The sequence below is a fragment of the Sciurus carolinensis genome, chromosome 11 (assembly GCF_902686445.1).
Source record: "Sciurus carolinensis chromosome 11, mSciCar1.2, whole genome shotgun sequence".
NCBI classification, from domain to species: Eukaryota; Metazoa; Chordata; class Mammalia; order Rodentia; family Sciuridae; genus Sciurus; species Sciurus carolinensis.
The window spans coordinates 111,873,414-111,887,567 of NC_062223.1; positions in this window are offsets into that span (position 1 = coordinate 111,873,414).

Here is a 14,154-nt window from a genome sequence, read left to right on the forward strand (position 1 = left end):
TTAAAGGACAGTGATTTTATTTTTTTCTAACTTTATTTATTTATTTATTTATGTGATGCTGAGGATTGAACCCAGTGCCTCACACGTGCTGTGCTAGACCTCTACTGCTGAGCCCCAGCCCCAGCTGGAATCAGGAAAATTGTGCAATTGTTTAAAAGGGGTTCTGAATAATGGACACATTTACAAGGGTGAAATATTAAAATAAATGTGAAAGTAGAGGCAAAACTGGTTTTCTAGAAGGGAGGGAGGAAGTCAATGGCTCTTCCTTTGGACAGGACAGAACTTGCAAGCTTATAGATAAAAATTTCTTTGCATTATCTGTTAACTATAACTTACAGAATATAAAATAGCTTCCATGGGTTTAGAGTAAGCTAACTGGAGATGTCTGCTTAAGACAATGTATAATTTTCTACTGAAATACAAATTTTCCCTATAGTCTTTCTCTTTTTTACTATAGAAAAAAATTAGTAATGTATGTCAAAACACTTTCGAGAAGTTGACAGTAGGTAGCAATTGCTTTGTCTTTTTCTTCACCAGGATAAGCCTTATGTCTGATTATAGGATCATCTACTATAGCAAGAATTCACTAAATCCACGAGGCATGGGTCCTTTAGCATTCCCATCATCATTAATAAACATTTTTGTGTGTTTAATATGCTTCTGTTGTGTCAGACACTTATCGTCAGCATAAACGATTATACTTCTGTGAAGCCATGAAAAACTGCAATAGTTATTATTACTAGTAATGGTAAAATAAATAAACAATTGCTTTTCTTCTGTGGCATGATGCCACATTGCTAGTGTGATTAATTAAAAGAAATGAAAGAGCCAATTTTAGAAGCAGAATTTTATGAAATCGATGGATGCCTTTGGTGTGGTAAAAAACCAGTCTACAGTCGTGTTTTTAACATTTTTCAAATATGCTTTTTTCCCTCTCATAGACTTACATTTCTTAAAAGAAGGTACTGTGTGTGGTTCATCTTTACGTGCCTGGTGTCTGGTACAAGGCCTGGCATATAGTAGGTGCTTAGTAATGTCTGCCAAATGACTGACTATCTGATTCTAAATGTCTCGAGGGCAGGGTTTTCCTGCTGTCCTCCTAGCACGCCCCTGAATGTTGGTTGTATGCCTTTACTAAGATTTCAAATAGTCTTTCTAGTTTCGAACTTCATTTATCTTTTCTCCATGGGGTCCAGGGATACTCAGTACTATAATAATTTATGGGAAAACCATATGACATGGTGGAAAGAGCATTGGGTTGACTAATGGGCCAGAAGATCTGGTAGCTGTGTGACCTTGGAGTAAAACATTTTACTTCTTGAGCTTATTATTTCCTCTGTACTTCAGTTTACCCTTCTGTAAAATGTGGATTATAGCCTCTTTAAATATTTTGAAACCAAGGCATCATGATTATAAACAAGACCTATTCCTTATATTAAATTCTATAAAAGGATCTGGACAAATATGGGTTGCAATTAATTTTTGTTCTCACATAATTTTACAATAGGCAGCTACATTGGTTGTGTATATTATTATGAATATGTATGCAATAGGTTTATCTCTCACTTGCTTCAGGCATTGAATATACACTTTCTTTGTAGTCATTATTTTAAATAAGAAAATTTCATAATCAATATCAGGGTTGTCTGGAGAAGGTCTTTTTTTTTTTTTTTTGTACTAGGATTGAACCCAGGGGCACTTTACTGCTGAACTACATCCCAAGACATTTTATTTTTTTATTTTGAGACTGGCTCTCCCTAAGTTGCTGAGGGCCTCACTAAGTTGGTTAGGGTCTTGCTAAGTTTCTGAGGCCTAGAACTTGTGATCCTCCTGCCTCAGTCTCCCAAGTGGCTGGGATTACAGGTGTGGAGGCCTGGTTCAGGATGTCTGTCCATGTATGATTCTGCACACGAGAAGCTCCATTACAAATGATGGGCATGTTTTTACAGGGAAAGTAGATGGCAGATTAGCTATACCCTTCAGCTATTCAGCTTGCTTGGGAGGCAACTCACATAGGCCAGGTATCTGTGAGCCCAGTGTGGCCAGACCAAAACCCAGGAGTCATCCTGGATTCCTCCCTACTCGTATCCTATGTCCAATCCATTGGCAGATCCTTTCAACTCTCCTCCAAAACATCTGACTCTGAGATCTTTCTCCCTCCATTGCTGCATCCTATTCTGCTATATCATCCCCCTCCTAGACTAGTGCGTTTTCTCCCAACTGGTTTCCCTGCTTCCATCTTTGCCCAGTTAAAATTGATTCTTCTCCCAGTGGCCTAAGTAATCTTAAAAACATCAATCAGGGTGCATCATCCCTCCTACTTGAAACCCTTCATTAGCATTTAGATCAAATTCACACTCCTTTCCTATATTCGTTAGCTTTCTGTTATATAAAAAAATACCAGAGGCAATTAGCTTATAAAGAGATAAGGCTTATTTTGGTTCATGATTCTGAGAGTTCCAAGCCATGATTGAGGGCAGCACATTATAGAGGGAGCATATAGTGGAGCAAACCGTTCACCAGAAAGTAGAGCAAGAGAGGAAGAGGAATAGACCAAGGTCCCACAATCCCTTATGAGGGCACACCTCCAATGACCTAAGGACCTCCCAGTAGGTCCCACCTAAAGGTCACATCACCTCACAATAGTGGCACCCTGGGGACCAAACCTTTAATACAGGACCTTTGGAAGACACTTTTCCAAACCACAGCATTTTCTGAGTTCATGGAGCCTCTGAGTCCTGACTGCTTCTCCCACTTCATCCATGACCATTCTTCTTTTTGCTGACTGTTCACTGGGCATCCTATCACTTTTCCCTGCCTTGTGCACACCCCAAACTTGTTCTAGCCTCTAACCTCAGCACTAATCTCTTTGACTGAGAAGCTTGTCTTCTTATTCATGTTTCTGGGAGTTCCAAGCCATGATTGAGGGCAGCACATTATAGAGGGAGCATGGAAACTTTTGTCTTGGCCTTCAGATCTTAGTTTAACTATCACTTTGTCATAGAGGTTCTTAATTCTCCACATAGCACTTTTTTTTTTTTTGGTACTGGAAATTGAACGCAGGTGCACTCAAACACTGAGCCACATCCCCACCTCTGTTTTGTATTTCATAAAGAGACAGGGCCTCACTGAGTTCCTTAGCACCTTTCTGTTACTGAGACTGGCTTTGAGCCTCCTGCCTCAGCCTCTGAGCCACTGGGATTCCAGGTGTGTTCCACTAGGGTGTGCCACTGCGCCCTGCTCCACATAACATTTTTTTACTTTTTTTTTGGTACCAGGGATTGAACCCAGGGGCGCTTTACCACTGAGCCACATGCCCAGCCCTTTTTATTTTTTAATTTTAAGATAAGTTCTTACTAATTTGCATAGGGCCTTGCTAAGTTGCTGAGGCTGGCTTTGAACTTGTGATCTGCCTGCCTTAGCCTCCTGAGTCGCTGGGATTATAGGTGTGTGTCACCATACCCAGCTATTATTTGATATTTTGACCTCTAAAAAAGTATTTATCTGTCTTATTTTCTCTCTACTAGAATGTAAGCTCCTTGTGAACCAGAACCTGTCTCTCTCATTTACTGAATCCTTAGTATCAGCAAAAAAGCCTGGCTCATGGTGGGTGCTCAATAAGGTTTTGTCGGATGCATGAGAGACATTATTCAAGTAATTCTTCGGTTGAGTTTTTTTCTACCTGTGGGTGAAAATTACATTTGAGCTTCAGGGTTGCAACACAGCTCCCAACCTGGATGGGCTAGTTGGAGGTTGCTAGGGTGAGGAGGTGAGGTGGCAGGTCAAAGATTGATTGCCAGTTGAGTTATTCTTTGGTGGGAGGGAGAGATCTTGCAGAGAGCTCTCTTTTCTGTTAATCAAGCAGCCCTCTTTTTGTATATGCCATGAAACATTAATCTTGGGTCATTTTTTAATGAAAATAAAGTTTTAAGCTGCTAAAAAGAAAAAAAAAAGATTGATTGCTAGATTGTGAAGAATGGAAGGAACCAGGAAACCAGGCTCTGGTGAAGCTTGTGATTTGGCAGGTAGCCCACACCTAATCACTACGTAGAGGAGTGAGAAAACTGCCCCGGCCCGGGCACTACGGTTGTTATTGCCTTCTTAAACAACTTGTGAGCACCTCCCATAGATTAATCTGGCCTTGGGAGCCTGTGTGTTAGGAACTTGGTTTATGGATATTTGTGTAACTAAATGATATAATATCTGACACATAATAGGCTTTTAATAGGGAGGAATTTCAAGATCCCTTGTCTGGATATAACCATGCCTTTCAGGGTGCCCTGAGGGAAGGGTGGAGCCTTTCTAACTGGAAGTTGAGGGCGTGAGGTGTTATTAAGGTGGATAAGGAATGCTGAGCAGGCAGGGCCCCCCCCATGTTGGTTCTGTACATCACGTACCATCTGCACAACTGTAGTTAGCAGTCCTGGGGCTAGTAGGTGTTGGAGTAAACCTTTAACCATGAAAGATACAGAGGCTACCAGCCATGGCTAAATGACAGGAAAAATCCTAAGCCACAGATGTTGTCCTCTGACCCTCAGCTCAAAGTGCTGAGGCTCTTGACTAGAGTCTTCAAGTCTTCAGAGTTTGGAAATGTATACATTTTATCAATTGACTTGCTTTGTCTGTAAGAAAGTATTAGTTCCCAGAATTTATACTTTTTTCTTCCTCATTCATTTATATTCATATATGGAGTACCAGTTAAGTAGCAGGTTTTGCACTGGGTGCTTGTGATGTAACAGTGAATGGAACAGAGACTCCTGCCTGGTGGAGCCAACATTCTACTGGGGAATAGAGGTGATGAACAATAAGTTAATTATAAAATTATGGGCTTTGAAGGATATTAAACTGATAAACCCCAACACACTGCATGACCCTGGAGGAGGGAGGGAGAGAGAAGCCAAAGCTTTGACCCTTCCAGCAAATCATTTCTCAGTAACATGACAGTGAAACTGATACCGCCGTTTACCGGTGACGAGTTCTGCTCCTTCTAATGTTGAAGATTGAACACTAGAGAAGTACGCCAAGGCAAGCATATTAAGCAGGTTTATTTAAAGGGAATAATACAGAGGCAGGAAGAAGGGGGCCATGGCTGATGTTCTAAAGTCCCAAGAAGTGAGCGCACCCTACATCTTTTATAGGTTAAAGTCTCTTTTGTTCTCCAGTTCTTTCCCCCCCTTATCTCTCCTTCCTGCCTACGTGACTAGACCTGGTTTTGCATTAAGTGAGAAGCCATGGGCAGGGGGAGGGCCAAGGTGATTCAGGCAGATAAGGGCCCAGGGGGCATTAATTAGCAGCTCCTTGCTTGCAGTCCTTGATAAAGGCAGGTAATTTTGGTCATCAATGGGCTCCGGAGATCCTTGGAGATCCTTGACATTCCATTCTTCCAGGGGCAGTCTCCAACTTCCAGAGGCAGATGGCTTCATGGCTTCATTTCCTCGAATTGACCCGATTTCCTATTTCTACACTAACTACCTGTCCTTAATTCTGGCTTCAAAACTACACATTGATCTTGTCCCTGTGGCAATACAATGACGCCTGGAGGTGAGGCAAGCACTGGACTCTGAACCCTGAACCCTCCATCCTGCCCTGTAAGAGCACTGCTTAATTAAAAGCTGTGCCCAGAAGGAACAAGTTCCAGATGTTTGCAACCTTTTGTCCATGTCCTGTTCAAGTCTTCAAGGACTGAGACACCCCCAATGTAGCCTATATAAAGGAACACCTCCCCAGTAAGCAATGCCATTTTCTACCCAGAACATGACTCTGCTGAATAAAGGCTGTGCTGAATTCGTGAGGTCTGTACCCGGCTCGGTTACTTTTGTGCTTACAGGCTTGTAGAGGAAAAGTACTGTGGTGTAAGAGGGACAGAAGTGCCCCGAGGTGGGACAGGGAAGGTTACAATATTACATAGAGTAGTTGGTATAAGTTTCATTGACAAGTGAGATTTCATCAGACCTCGAAAGGGATGGTGAACTAGTCAGATGGACATCTGAGGGGAGAGCATTCCAGGCATTCCAGTAGGCTCTAAGAAGGAAGTATGCTGGGGGTGCTAGAGGAATACAAAGTGTGCCTGGAACAAAGCGAAGGAGGAGGAGAGAAGCAGAGACCAAGTCAGAGATGTTATGGGGGACCAGATGGTGTTGGGTCTGGTAAGATGTTGTAAAGGCTTTGTCATTTACTCTGCTGGAATGTGGAGCCTGTGCAGGACTTTGAGCAGAGATGTCTTATAATTTAACTTCTGTTTTTAAAAAGACCACTGCAGATGCTAGATTGAGAACAGACTAGGGGAGCTGAGGGCGTAGCCCAGGGACCAGATGGGAGGTCGTTAATTATAGTAACCTCAGTGAGGTCATGTGGCTCAGATTGAAGTGGTGGGGAAGGAAGTGCTGAGAAGCCTCTGGATTTTCAATATATTTTAAAAGTAGAGTTAACCTGATCTCCTGATGGATTGATTGGAAGTGGAGTTGAGAGAAAAAGAAGGGTGGAAGGATACTTAGGATTTTTGACTGGAACAACTAGAAGGACAGAGAGTGGTCATTAAGGATGATAGGAATATCCGTGAGAGAAGTAGAATTTTTGGGAACTCAACTATAAAAAAGACTAAACTACAGATACACACAACTTGAATGAATAACAAAGGCATTTTGTTGAATGAAAAATGCCAGTTCAATAAGTTTAAGTAGTATGTGATTCCATTTATATGATGTCCCAGAAAAAGTAAAATTATATGGGAGATGAAGAAATCAATGTTTGTCAGAGGCTAGGGTCGAGGGATGGGTTTGATTATACAGGGGCAATATGAGGGACTTGGAGTGTAACTAATTGCTCTGTGTCTTAATTGTGCTAGTAGTTACATGAATCAATAGATGTCAAAATTCATGAACCATATGCCAAAGTTAATTTTATATTATGTGAGTTTAAAAATTTACATACATTTAAAATGTTAGAGAAAAAATATGCTGGCATAACAGGAAATTAAAATTATTTATATTTATTGTATTTATTTATTTATTATTAAATTATAATTTTCTTCCTTCCTTCCTTCCTTTTTTTTCTGTAGTACTGGGGATTGAAACCAGGGGTGCTCTTCCACTGAGCTACATCTCCAGCCCTTTTTATTTGTTCCATTTTGAGACCATTTCTTGCCAAGTGGCCAAGGCTGGCCTTGCATTTGCAATCCATCCTCCTGACTCAGTCTCCAAAATTGCTGGGATTACAGGCATAGGTCACTGCACCCATCTCTTTTCTCATTCTAAATATTAATTTATTTTATGTTTGTATCTGATTTTATGTTCATCATATCACACTGGTTTTCTTAAGATACAACAGTTGACAGCAGTCATTCCATTGGATTGGCCTTCACAAAATCCATATGTATTCCGGCAGTGCTGGAATTGAAATCAGGTTGGAGACCCTGGGCAGCAAGAGGTTCACTACTGGTGCACACTTGCTTGTTTGCTGGGGCCGCATTCTGATCAGTCAGTGGTCATACACAAGTTCACCATCAACTACTGTGGTGCATCAGGTAGATTTAGGGGATATTCTTAGGCACTGGGACAGATGGGCAGCATCCTGCAGGGACACATACAATGAAAGCCTATAAAGGAAGGTTTAGTGGTGACAGAATAGCAGAGAAGACTTAAGGGAACCCTTAGCACCTCTTTCTAGGAGGGACCTTTACTGACCATGTCACAGAAGGTGACTTAGAAAGGTCTGGGGCACATCCAGGGATATGGTGGCAAACATGGATGGAAAAACTGCTAGGACAAATTCTATTTTAGATAAGTTAAATGGGAGGTGTCTGTTAGGCCTCCAAAGTTCCTCTTCTGGAGGAAGAAGGAGCACCCCAGCAATTACCTAAATTAAAAGTTCACCACCCTCAGAATAGTGAGAACTTGGCGAGGAAATTAAAATAAAGAAATATTGTTGCATTTCTTACCCCTCAGTTTGCGGACTAAGACACATCTGCCACCCTCTGACCTACAGAGATAACTTCCAACAAATCTGTGCTCGCTCACTAGGAGGAAAGTGCTCACATTTGTCTCTTGAAAGTGCTTCCATTGTAGGGCAGTTGAGGAACTCTTTGGGGGAAGGTATAGTCTCATGGCGTCTTGCCTCAACTTTTATTTGTCCAGTGCCTATATCATTTACCATTTTTATGTTCTAGTTTCCAGAACAGAGCTCTATGAGAGACAATGAATTTATGTCCTAGATAAAAGACAGGGTCTCACAAGCAAACCCATCATCACCATCAGAGGGAAAATCAAAGGACACATTTCCAGCACACTTGTAACCGTGAATAAAAACTCTCATTTAGTTAAATGGGTTTCGTGAGTCCAACTCACTGAGTAAATTCAGCGAATCTTTAAGCTGCGAATTGCTATTTTCCATGGCCTAGGTTAAATTAAAATTCTTTGGTACAACAAAATCAAGGGCTTAAAATTTGGAAAACCAACGAGCAAAACAAAACAGGCTTTTTTGTCCTGACAGTTTTCTCTTTCAATGATAAAGCTCATGTGTTGAGATAAGATAGGGGAAAAAGCAACATTTGTCTAAGAGACAGAAAGGACAGTAAACAAACAGTGATGTTTTTATTCCTTCAGAGTGAGCAATGAGTTTATGTATTGCGGGAAGAGAAATGGCATGAAGCTGGGTGGGGTTACTTTCTGTGGGAAGGCAAGCCTGTTTCTGAGAGATGACGTGTGTGCACGAGCCAAGGTGGAAGTGGGTGGTGGGTGCATGGAGAAGTGGAAGGAGGGAAATAATCCTTCTTAGCTACCATGTTCCAGTGTTGTGGAAACGATAAGACGGCACTTGAAAAGTAGGAGAAACCAAACTATTTCACGCCAGGGGGCCGGAGGAGATTAGCACTCCAAAATTCTGAGCCCCGATCTACAATATTCTCACAATATTTTTAGGTTATTTGATATCATCTTAGACCCATTCTATCATTGGGGCTTTTTCCTCTTTTTTTAAAAAAATTCCTAATGTATACAGTGGAAGGCCTTGTGCAGGGTCTTTAATATAAAGCATGCTCATAGAACAGATAAGAAGAAACAGCTCTTTTCACAGACATCTATTATGTTTCAGGAGGGAGTAGTCAGACTCAGTGCAGTTATTGACAATGCAAAAGGTAGGGACCCTTCTGGAGAAAGCCTAAGAGAGGAGAGGGGAACTGATCCCTTCCCCAGGCATTGGACTCTTACCATAACGTTTTTGTAATTTCATTTCACAACCAGGTATGATTTTGCCATCACACTAGTGCCAGATACAACTGAGAACTTTACTCATTTGATCTCTACGACCACCCTGCGAGGTAGGTATTTCTTTTTACACGTGAAGAAACTGAGCTTGAGAGAGATGGTGTTCAGGTACACGTCTCTTGTGTACTTTGGTCCTGGGACAAGTCTTAGGTTATGTTGCAAGATTCAAAATAAGATTATATGATTCCAAAACCCATTTCATTTCATTTCATCAGTTCACACTGTCTCTATATATCCACATTCTGTTATCTGGAGTCAAACACAAGAAAGCAGGAGTAAAGGAGTTTAGAAAACAAAAGAGCACAACTCTGCTCCTCAGTTCTTAACCCTGACCAGGTCAGAGATGCTAAACAAAGTTGCTCTCACCTTTCTTTCTTGGTGCCGGTGATTGAACCCAAGGGTGCTTAACAACTGAGTCGCATCCCCAGCCCTTTTTTATTTTTTATTTTGAGACAGGTTCTCACTAACTTGCTTAGGACCTTGCTAAGTTGCTGAGGCTGGCTTTGAATTTGTGATCTGCCTCAGCCTCCCAAGTTTCTGGGATTGCAGGTGTGCCCCACCACACTGGGTTTACTCGCAGCTTTTTTCTTTAATATTATAAAAAATTTAAGAATGTCAACAATAAACAAAGCTTACAAATAAGAGAGCAGCACATTATCAGATTTACTTTTCTAAGACACAGGCCTGTGGCAAAGACTGATTTCAGATTCTAGCCAATATAAAAAATGATCAAACTGTAAATATGAGGAAAAGGACATAAAATGCTCTGTTTAATATAATCTGACTTGTATGTGTTTTAAAGAACTTTTCCTGTTAAGATCATGCTATGATTAGCTGAAACTCCTATTCAACACTCACTTAGTTGAATTTATAGGTTAATTTCAGGAGAACTGTCATCTTAATAATATTGATCATTCCAATCATTAACATGGAACGTCTCTCCAATTATTTAGATCACCTTTCATTTCTCTCAACAATAGTTTGAAAATTTCAGTGAACAAGTCTTACACTTCTTTTGCTAAATTTATTTAAAAGTAAGAAGTCCCCCCTTATCAGTGGGGGTTATATTCCAAGACCCCCAATAGATGCCTGTAACCTTGGATAGTAATGAATTTCATACATAGTATGTCTTTTCCATGTATGTATACATACAAAAAATTGTCTTATTCACTTAAAGAAAGCACTCTATGGCTTTCCTTTGGCATACCTGAATTGCTAGCATCACCACTGTTGCACTTTGGGGTCATTATTAAGTAAAATAAGGATTATTTGAACATAAGCACTATACTGTGTATGAGTCAATCTGATAACCAAGATTGCTACTAGGTGAACAACAGGGTGGGTGGTATATATAGCATGGACAAAGGAATGATTCATGTCTCAGGCAGGACAAAGCAGGATTGTGAAGAATTTTATTATGCTGCTCAGAACAGTGCACAGTTAAAAAGTTATGAGTTTTTTATCCCTGGAATTTTCCATTTAATATTTTTTGACCATGGTTGTTCTTAGGTAACTGAAACTGCAGAAAGAGAAATGCAGATAAGTGGGACTACAGTATTTTATTCATTTTAATATTTTAAATGGAATTGTTTTCTTTATTTTATTTGCAGATAGTTTATTGCTGGTATGTAGAGAACAATTTTTTAATATGTTGATCTTATATTCTGTAAGTTGCTGAACTTGTTTATTAGTTCTAACAGGTGTGTGTGTGTGTGTGTGTGTGCACGCTCGCGCATGTTTTTTATATAAGATTTTCTACTCACAAACTCATGTCATTTTCAAATAAAAACTTCTTCATTTTTAATCTTGATGTCTTTATTTCTTTCTCTTGTCAAGTTGCACTGACGAGAACCTCCAGTATAACACTGAATAGAAGCTATAAGATCTGACATGCTTGCATACTTCTGATCTCAGGGGGAAAGTATTCAGTATGATGTTAGTTGTAGGTATTTATAGATGACAATTATCACATTGAGGAAGTTCTCTTTCAAGTTTGTTGAGAATTCTTATTATGGTTTAGATTTTGTCAAATCCTTTTTTCTGAAACTATTGATACAATAATGTGCTTTTAATCCTTCACTCTATTATATGTAAATTGTGTTAATTGATTTTAGGATGTTAGACTATCTTTGAATTTCTGGGATGAATGACACTGGTCAGAGTATATAATCCTTTTTTATGTTGCTGGATTCAGAATCAAACTGACTTTTTAAAAATTTTATTTGGATTCATTGTACACAAATGGGGTACAACTTTTGTTTCTCTGGTTGTACACCAAGTAGAGTCACACCATTTGTGTAATCATACATGTACATAGAGTAATGATGTTTGTTTCATTCTATTATTTTTCCTTCCCCCTACCCTCTCCCCACCTCTCATTTTCCTCTATGCTACCCATCCTTCCTCCATTCTTTCCTCCCCTCAACCCTCTGTTATGTGTCATCATTCACTTATCAGAGAAATCATTCAACCTTTGGATTTTTGGGATTGGCTTATTTCACTTAGCATGATATTCTCCAACTCCATCTATTTACCTGCAAATGCCATAATTTTATTCTTCTTTATGGCTAAATAATATTCAATTATGTATATATACCACAGTTTCTTTATCCCTTCATCTATTGAAGGGCATCTAGGTTGGTTCCACAATCTAGCTATTGTGAATTGAGCTGCTATGAACATTGAAGTGGCTGCATCACTGTAGTATGTTGATTTTAAGTCCTTTGGATATAGGCCAAGGAGTGGGACAGCTGGGTCAAATGGTGGGTCCATTCCAAGTTTTCTAAGGAATCTCCGTACTGCTTTCCAGAGTGGCTGTACTAATTTGCAACCCTACCAGCAATGTATGAGTGTACCTTTATGCCCACATCCTTGCCAACACTTATTGTTGCTGGTATTCTTGATAATAGACATTCTAATTGGGGTGAGATGAAATCTTTGCATTTTTCTTATTACTAGAGATGTTGAACATTTTTTCATATATCTGTTTATTTGTAGAATTTCTTCTGTGAAGTATCTGCTCATTTCCTTAGCCCATTTATTGATTGGGTTATTTGTATTCTTAGCATAAAGTTTTTGAGTTCTTTATAGATTCTGGAGATTAGTGCTCTATCTGAAGTGTGTATGGCAAAGATTTTCTCCCACTCTGTAGGCTCTCTCATCACATTGTTGATTGTTTCCTTTGCTGAGAAAAAACTTTTTAGTTTGAATCTATCCCAATTATTGATTCCTGCTTTTATTTCTTGTGCTTTGGAATCATGTTAAGGAAGTCTGGTCCTAAACCAACATGATGAAGATTTGGACCTACTTTTTCTTCTATTGTGGGCAGGGTCTCTGGTCTAATTCCAAGGCCCTTCATCCATTTCAAGTTGAGTTTTGTGCAGGGTGAGAGATGGGGATTTAGTTTCATTTTGTTGCATATGGATTTCCAGTTTTGCCAGCACCATTTGTTGAAGAGGCTATCTTTTCTCCATTGTATGTTTTTGGCACCTTTGTCTAGTATGAGAAAACTGTATTTATGTGGGTTTGTCTCTGTGTCCTCTGTTCTGTACCATTGGTATACCTGTCTATTTTGGTACCAATATGATGCTGTTTTTATTATTATTGCTCTGTAGTATAGTTGAAGGTTTGGTATTGTGATACCACCTGCTTTGCTCTTCCTGCTAAGGATTGCTTTGGCTATTCTGGGTCTTTGCTTTGGTTATTCATGGGAGATCTTTCCATCTTCTAAAGTTTTCTTCAATTTCTTTCTCTAGTGTTCTGTAGTTCTCATTGTAGAGGTCTTTTACCTCTTTTGTTAGATTGATTCCCCAAGTATTTTTTTTTTTTTGAGGGTATTGTGAATGGGGTAGTTTTCCTAATTTCTCTTTCAGAGAATTCATCACTTATGAATAAAAATGCATTAGATTTATGAGCATTGATTTTATATCCTGCTACTTTACTGAATTCATTTATGAGTTCTAAAAGTTTTCTGGTGGAATTTTTTGGCTCCTCTAACTATAGAATCATGTCCTTGGCAAATAGTGATGGTTTTGAGTTCTTCTTTTCCTATTCGTATTCCTTTAATTTCTTTGGTCTGTCTAATTGCTCTGGCTAGAGTTTCAAGGATGATGTTGAATAGAAGTGGTAAAAGTGGTCCCTGCTTTGTTCCAGTTTTTAGGGGGAAAGCTTTCAGTTTTTGTCCATTTAGAATGATGTTGTCTTTGGGCTTAGCATAGATGGCCTTTATAATGTTGAGGTATGTTCCTACTCTCCCTATTCTTTCTAGTGTTTTGAGCATGAAGGGGTGTCGTATTTTGTCAAATGCTTTTTCTGCATCTATTGAAATAATCATGTGATTCTTAACCTTAAGCCTGTTGATGTGGTGAATGACATTTAGTGATTTCGGATGTTGAACCAACCTTGCAACCCTGGGATGAAACCCACTTGATCATGGGGTACTATCTTTTGAATATGTATTTGTATGCAATTTTCTAAAATTTTGTTAAGAATTTTTGCATTTATGTTCATTAGGGCTATTGGTCTGAAGTTTTCTTTCCTCAATGTGTCTTTGTCCGGTTTGGGTATGAGGGTGATATTAGCTTCTTAGAATGAGTTTGGGAGGGTTCCCTCCTTTTCCATTTTATGGAATACTTTGAGGAGTATTGGAATGAGTTCTTCTTTGAAGGTCTTATGGAACTCAGCTGAGAATCTGTCTGGTCCTGGACTTTTCTTGGTTGGCGGGCTTTTGATGTCTTCTTCTATTTCATTGCTTGAAATTGACCTATTTAAATTGTGTATGTATGTCCTCCAGATTCAGTCTGGGGGGATCATATGTCTCTAGAAACCTGTCGATGTCTTTGAGATTTTCTATTTTGTTGGAGTATAGATTTTTTTGTTGGAGTATAATTATGTT